The 7,671-nt window shown below is 42.3% G+C and overlaps 1 pseudogene across 1 annotated transcript; it reads left to right on the top strand.

Annotated features, from left to right (window-relative positions):
• On the top strand, positions 1-559 carry LOC147999643 (large ribosomal subunit protein eL21 pseudogene; annotated as a pseudogene). The gene has a single exon (XR_015642743.1). The product of XR_015642743.1 is annotated as a large ribosomal subunit protein eL21 pseudogene (transcript).
• The last annotated feature ends 7,112 nt before the right edge of the window (positions 560-7,671 follow it).

The following is a 7,671-nucleotide window of genomic DNA, read 5'->3' as shown; positions in this document are numbered from 1 at the left end:
GCTTTCCGCCGGGGCAGCCATCTTCCAGTAACTCGCCAAAATGACGAACACAAAAGGAAAGAGGAGGGGTACTCGGTATATGTTCTCTAGACCTTTTAGGAAACATGGAGTCGTTCCTTTGGCCACATACATGCGAATCTACAAGAAGGGTGATATTGTAGACATCAAGGGAATGGGCACTGTTCAAAAAGGAATGCCCCATAAGTGTTACCATGGCAAAACCGGAAGAGTCAACAATGTCACCCAGCATGCCGTGGGCATCATTGTAAACAAGCAAGTTAAAGGCAAGATTCTGGCCAAGCGGATCAATGTGCGGATTGAGCACATCAAGCACTCGAAGAGCAGAGACAGCTTCCTGAAGCGGGTGAAGGAGAACGATCAGAAGAAAAAGGAAGCCAAAGAGAAGGGCACCTGGGTTCAGCTGAAGCGCCAGCCTGCGCCACCCAGAGAAGCGCACTTTGTGAGGACTAACGGGAAGGAGCCCGAGCTGCTGGAGCCCATTCCATATGAATTCATGGCCTAATGTACGCAGAGGAAATAAAGGACCTGGACTAAGTCTTCTCCTTAAAAAAAAAAAAAAAAAAAAAACAGACAGAGGAACTCTGGGTATTGAATGAGATAAACAACAGAACTGAACCAGCAAGATGGCTCAGCAGGTTACTACAGCCACCAAGTCTGACAACCCAAATTCAATCCAGAAGCCGTAAGGCCAGTAACATGGTGCCTGGCGAATTTTAGCAGTACTTATTAAGGCAGAAAATCAGAATGTTATAATTCTACCCGGTTCTCCTAATCTAGGCACGAGTATTATAAATTCACTTAGGTGGAATTCTATGTAAATAATCTACCCATCCTTAAGAATACTAATTCACATTAAAAAAAAAAGAATACAAGTTCACCAGGCATAGTGGCATACACTGGTAAGCACACAACTGGGAGGCTTGAGAAGGAGGAGCTTGAATTTGAGACCAGCCTGGGGTACATAGTGAGGCCTCGCCTCCAAAAACCAAAAAGCCTATATGGCTGCAGAAATGGCTCAAAAGTTAAGTATAATTCCTTAAAAATAAAAATAAAAATAAAAATTTAAAACCCGAGTCCACACCTGAGATAACCCCCAGCCTAGAGCCATGCCCCTACCCCCACCCCTTGCTACATGTGGCAGGTGGGAGAGCTGTCCCTAAGGTTCTGAGAGCAGGAAAGCGAGCCCTGGACCGTTTTCCTGGACCTCAAATCCTGTACTCAGGAGAATGGGCCCTGCACATTGCCTGAACAGCACAGTACAGCTGCCCTGGTGATGTGGGCGGGGGGTGGGGGTGAGAGAGGGAGAGCTGGCCCTGCCCCTTGCCTGCTGCCCACAGCATTGGGTGAGCTCATCCTGGATCCTGGTGGTGTGGGTGCAGAAGAGCTGACAGGCTGACCAACTCTGCTGCCACCCAGGCCCAGGTTCAGGGCTTTTGGGTTGGGCCACCCCAGCATGTACCCAGTCAATGAAATGCTGGAGCTGATGAAGGGGCAGGTCCTGTAGATACAGGGCAAGGACAGGGTAGCTAAGAGGAGCCGCGGTGAGGATCAAGTAATGATAGTGTAGCAGAAGCCAAAGGCTTAGAACCAGACCAATGACTCTCGCAATGAACATTTGCAAGTAAAGCTGTGTGGACAAAAGGGGGTACACACTGTGACATACTCCAGCTTCCACAGGATTTTTTTTTTCTTTTGTAGAGGAGGGTTGCAAGGGTGAAAGGACAGATACAAAAGGTCAGGGAAATGAGTGGGATTGGGGTATATGACGTAAAATTCACAAATAATCAATAAAAAGTTAAATAAAAAATTAAAACCCACAGAACAAACAAACACAAAACACACGCAAGAAAAAACAGCTGACACTGTGCATCTTTGGGATATCACACCCGATTGATATGACAGTAAGTATGTAAGTATGGTACATGCACGTTACGCAGCCCCATACTCTCCAAAGATAGTTCTGACATGCTATTTAATAAAAACACGTTGATACACACACACACACAGAGAGAGAGAGAGAGAGAGAGAGAGAGAGAGAGAATTTATACACAAAGTTAATTTTCAAGTGTTAAAAATACTGCGATGTTTCAGCAGATGAAGGCACTTACCATCAAGCCTGTTGACCATAGTTCTTTTAATCTCTCAGCCCCACAAAGTGAAGAGAGAGTCAACAGCTCCCCTAAACCTCTGACACATTATATTCATAAACAGATGTGTACACATAAAAATAATAAATGCAATAGATTTCTTTTAAATACTGGAATTTCAGAAACTTTACAAGAGGGAAATGATTATTGCCTGTGGCAGTTGTCACAAGAAGTGATAATTCCTTCTTTCTCCACTTCCTCTCCTTTCTCCTTCCTTCCTTTCTCACCCTGTAGCCCAGTCCAGGCTCACTTGCTCACTATGTAATCCTGAACTGGCAGCCATCCAAATTCAGCCTCCAAGTGTTGCGATTACAAACATGAACCACTAAACCTGCCTAGAAGTTTTTCTTTCTTTTCTTTCCGTTTTGTTTTTTTTGAGACAAGGTTTCTCTGTGTATCCCTGGCTGTCCTGGAACTTGATTTGTAGAGCAGGCTGGCCTCAAACTCAGAGAGCCTTCTGCCTCTGCCTCCTGAGTGCTGTAATTTAAGGCGTGTGCCACCACTGCCCTGCTAGAAATTTCTTTATATATATGCATTTACTGGGAATTTGAAGGTATAGTGAAGTCAAGAAATGTGATTTTACACTTCATTTTATCCTCTAGGTCCAACACAGAGTCTGGCTGTAGTCTCTTCATAGGCCTTTGTTACTTAAAAATACTGTGTTCAATATTTAATAATGCTTTACTGAATCTCAGACGCTTAGGTAGAACCTTAGGGCAGAATTTACACATAAACCAGAATAAGGAGAGCACAGATTTCTTCAGACTCTCCATGATTCAGAGCATCTTTTGAAGCAGCCTATTTCCCCTGCAGACTTCAGACTCAAAGTGATAATTAAAAAATCACAGTTACTCTGAGCCTAATATAGCACTTGTCACAAGGTAAGCACTCAACTTCCTAGAGCTTAATTTGGAATAGATGAGGACAATATGTGAGGTCAGGTGATAAAGAATTCCTAGGAAATGTCTTCTTTATACATTTTTGAGAGAGTTGGTCTTTCCGAAAGATAACATTTGGTCCCCACGTTTTCTAAGACCAGGGCAAAATACAGAATAAACACTAATACTCATTTTTCTACATTATAATATCCACATTGACTAACATAGTAAAATTTACCATATGTAATTTCTTTTAATGTTTTGATTTCTAAGTAAATAAATAGATCTATTTCTTGGAATATTCTAATTTTTTAAATGCTGTTTTTTTTTTTGTTTTTTGTTTTTTGTTTTTCTGTATTTGTTTTGTTTTTGAGATAAGGTTTTTCTGTGTAGCCTTGGGTGACTTATAACATGGAAGGCTGGCCTCAAACTCAAATTCCTGTCTCTGCCTCCCAAGTATAGGGATTAAAGGTGTATGTCATTTGTTTTTCTTAAATGTGTTTTAAAGTTCGGAATTAATCAACTTCCACTTGCTCTATCCCCAGTACCAAACCTTAGAGACATATTTTTATTCTGGCGCTGTCTTTAAACCACCCAAACACAGAGATACTTTAAATATTTTTATGTCTTGCATGATACAGGGATAAGAAAAAATTCTGTGATAATGAAAATAATTAAAGGTATTCACCACTCTATAGCCAGACACAGTGACGCTTGTCTGTAATCCCAGCAATCAGGAGGTAGAGGCAGGTGGATCTCTGTGAATTCTAGGCCATCCTGGTCTCTATGGTAAATTCCAGCTAGATCTATGTAGAGAAACCATGTATCAAAAAGAATTACTTACCTCTTTGCAAAGTGTGTGTGTGTGTGTTCCAAAAAGAAACTCAGTACCAAGTGTAGGGTATGGCTGTGAAAGGCTGTGAAAAACTATGCTGTTTTTCAGAAGAAGATTATGCTGTGGAAGACTTTGAAAGAAGACTTTGGACTAGGAAATATATATATATATATATATATATATATATATAATTATTTAAAATTATTTACTTCTCTGTAAAGTATATATGTGTGTGCACATATATTGTTATTATTGTTAACGTTTTGGTTTAATTTTTGAAACAACAGTCTCATGAATCCCAGGCTGGCCTCCAACTTGATATGCAGCTGAGAATGGCGTGACATTGAACTCCTGCTGCTTCAACTTTTATCCCCAAAAGGCTAAGATTATATGCATACTACACCTAACTCTGAATATAGAAAGTAACCCCTTGCATGAACTAAACATTGCTATTGGTGTCTATAAATGTTAAATATCTCATTTGTAGTGCTTTGAATAGCTGGTCCCCAGTTGATGGAACTGCTTGGGAAGGATTAAGAGGTGTGGCCTTGTTGGTGCTGTCAGGTCACAGAATGAAGGCTTTTCAGTAGGCCAGTAATTTCCAGTGTTGTTCTCTCTCTGCCACATGGTTGTGTCTCAAGATTCGAGTTCTCAGCTACATTTCTAGTCCTATGCCTGCCTCCTGACACCCTGCTCACCTTCAAGTTTTAGCAGTATCCAATTAAATACTCAAATTGATCCTGGTAGTGGCAGCATTCCTTACTACCCACCCCTATGTTCTGGATTCCCAGATGAAAGACACACACACACACACACACACACACACACACACACACACACTTTATATTTTGACATGCCTTAAACAGCTCAATGGCTGGGCCACTTCCCAACCTCCATGCAGCTAATCAACCTCCCTCTGATATTCCTGACCTGTTACTTACTAAAATCTATATACTATCTTTATAGTCCTGGACCCAGATGTGCAGCCCTCTTCTGTCCTATACCTTCTCAGGCTTGGTGTCTCTCCTCTTTCTTTCAGCATGGCAGATCACTGTCTTTCTTCTTTCTCCCTCTCTCCCTAGCCCAGGAATCCTAAAAGTCCTTTCTATGTCTGTACTGCCCAGCCATTGACTGCCAGCAACTTTATTTACTAATCATAATCAACTAGAGGCAGGGTCCCTCTGTGTGGACCTGCAGATTCTAGCACAAACAATTTGGGGACTCAAATTATAATATAAGCAGTATTAGGCCAAGCCCACTATATCAAGTCATAGACTTACCCTCTGACATTGTGAGCCCTAAATAAACTCTTACTTCTATAAGTAGCCTTGGTCATAGTTTTCTCACAGCATAGAACAGTAAGGAGGAAGATGGTATCAAGCATTGGGCATTGCTGTGAGAGGCCGGATTATGCTGCTTTTCAGATGAATGGGGAAGACTGTTGGACTTTGGGCTAGGAAAGTGCTTGAACACTGCGAGTGTCTATCCTCGCAGGAGCTTGTAAGAGAGCTTGCTGAGAGAAATGTGAACTGTGGAGGCCCAGCTCAAGAGGTTTCACAAGGGAACAATGATAGCAACAGGCCAGAAACCATTCTTGCAATATATTGGCAAAGAACGTGGCTGCTTTCTTCCCTTGTCCTGAGGCTAAATTTAAAGTAATGAACTAATTTCTTTGGCTGAGGAGATCTCAAGATGAGTAATATTGATTTTATCACATAGTTAGTTACCAGAATTCCCTTTCATTCAGTTACACAGTGAAAAAGAACAAGCGAGTAAAAAGGCAATACAATCTTTTTAGTTTGAGGAGAAAAGGAGCACCAGGCAATTTAATGTTGGAGTCAAGGCTTGTGCTGAAAGTGATGGGAGATTAAAGGAAGACCTGGTCCACTGGGCATTGGTGGCACACACCTTTAATCCCAGCACTTGGGAGTTAGAGACAGGCATATCTCTGGGTTACTGGGTTACTGGGTTAGAGGCCAGCCTAATATACCCAGTGAATTTCAAGACAGCCAGGGCTACAGAGAAACCCTGTTTTGAAAAACAAAACAAAAAAAGGAACCAGATCCAAAGTACAATAAAGGGAAGGATGTCTTTATGGCAAGACCCACTCAACTAAGCTTTTGACTTATGAAATGGAAAGGGGTAGGTGTGACTTATATCCTGAGAAGGAATTTTAGCAACACCAACAAAATCGTTAGAGATGATTTTGCTGGGGCAAGAGCACTTATATTTTCTGTAGTGAAGTTTTCAAGCACAGCTTTAAAAATGTTTCAGAGCCTTAAGCTGACCTCATATCAAACAGAGGCTTTTACAGGTCAAATATGTATGCTAGGCTAGCTTCCTGCCTGTAGTGATCTTATTCCCTCAGCCTCTTGTGCTGTAATTACAGCTGTGTTACAACTTGAACTCTGGGATAAATTGACAACTTTCTGTACAGTTGTCTTAGTTTGGGTTATTTTAGTTGTTAGTATTGCTTCAATGAAATGCCATGGTCAAAAAACAAGTTGGGAAGGAAAGGGTTTATTTGGCTTACACTTACATGTTGCTGTTCATTATTGAAGGAAGTCAGGACGGGAACTCAAAACAGGGAAGAATCCTGGAGGCAGGAGCTGATGTAGACACCATGGAGGGGTGCTGCTTACTGGCTTGCTTCCCCTGGCTTGCTCAGCCTGCTTTCTAATAGAACCCAGGACAATTGATTCTCCATGGCACCACCCACAATGGGCTGGGCCCTCCCACATTGATCATTGAGAAAATGCCGTACAGCTGGATCTGATGGAGACATTTTCTCAGCTGAGAGTCCTTCCTCTTTGATGAATCTAGCTTGTGTCAAGTTTTTGTTATTTTTTTTTTTCTTGATACTGTTTTGGTTGGACCACATGCTTTACTGCTAAGCTGCACATTCATCACTTAGAAAGTTCAACTGAACATTTTTGCTTCAGAGACAGGGTCTTGCTGTGCTTTGCTCCAAGTAGACTTTCAATACTTCAGCTTCCCTGGGTGTTAGAATTATAGGCAGATGGCAGCCACACCCAGTTATTTAGCTATACTATCAAAATATGTTAACTAAGGTGAATGTTATTCACAGTCTCTGTAAGTAATGTTTGCTAAAATTTGTAACCCCAAAATACTTTCAGTCACATGGATGTGCACAGAGTAGTGAAATCTGTCACCTGACTTGCACCTTCCTAGCTGAGGCCTACAAAGTGCCACTTTTGTGTAATGTCCTTTATATGATCTACTTAGAGACACTTCTTTTGCACTTTGGTTTGTAACCCAGTGACCACTAAGTATAGATAGTTCTGTACTGTGTTCTTTAGCTCAAGGCAACGATGTGCCTTTCAGATAAGATGATAGACATTTTGTTGGCAGGAATAAAATGCAATTGGCCATGATGTGGTGTTAGCGAATTGACAAGTGTGAAAGTGTCTTGTTTGCTGATCATGTTATGTGGGTCCATGTTCTGCTGGGCATCCATCGCTGGGCATGGCCTCTTGAGGAGGTGGCACACAGGGAGTTTGACTGTGCTTATCTTAGGCCAGCAAGAAACACCAAAAGCACAAAAGCCAGAGCTGGTACCAGGTTCCCCTGGGCCTAAGAGGCCAGGCTGAGGTGGGGGGGCAGGGCTGAGAATGGAGTGGGAAGGGGGGGTTGTGGGCCGGGGACAGTGTCTAGCTTGGGGGTGGGGAGCTCCTGCTTTTCCCAGCATTGGTTGTTCTTAGCTTGGTGGAGGCAGGCTGGAAGCACAGAGAGGCCTATAGGAGATTAGGCCGTGGCTCTGTAGGCAGAC

Source organism: Rattus norvegicus, chromosome 18 (genome assembly GCF_021556685.1).
Source record: "Rattus norvegicus strain SHRSP/BbbUtx chromosome 18, alternate assembly SHRSP_T2T, whole genome shotgun sequence".
Classification (NCBI taxonomy): domain Eukaryota; kingdom Metazoa; phylum Chordata; class Mammalia; order Rodentia; family Muridae; genus Rattus; species Rattus norvegicus.
The sequence above is the reverse complement of the archived record's forward strand: the minus strand, read 5'-3'. Positions and strand labels throughout refer to the sequence as shown.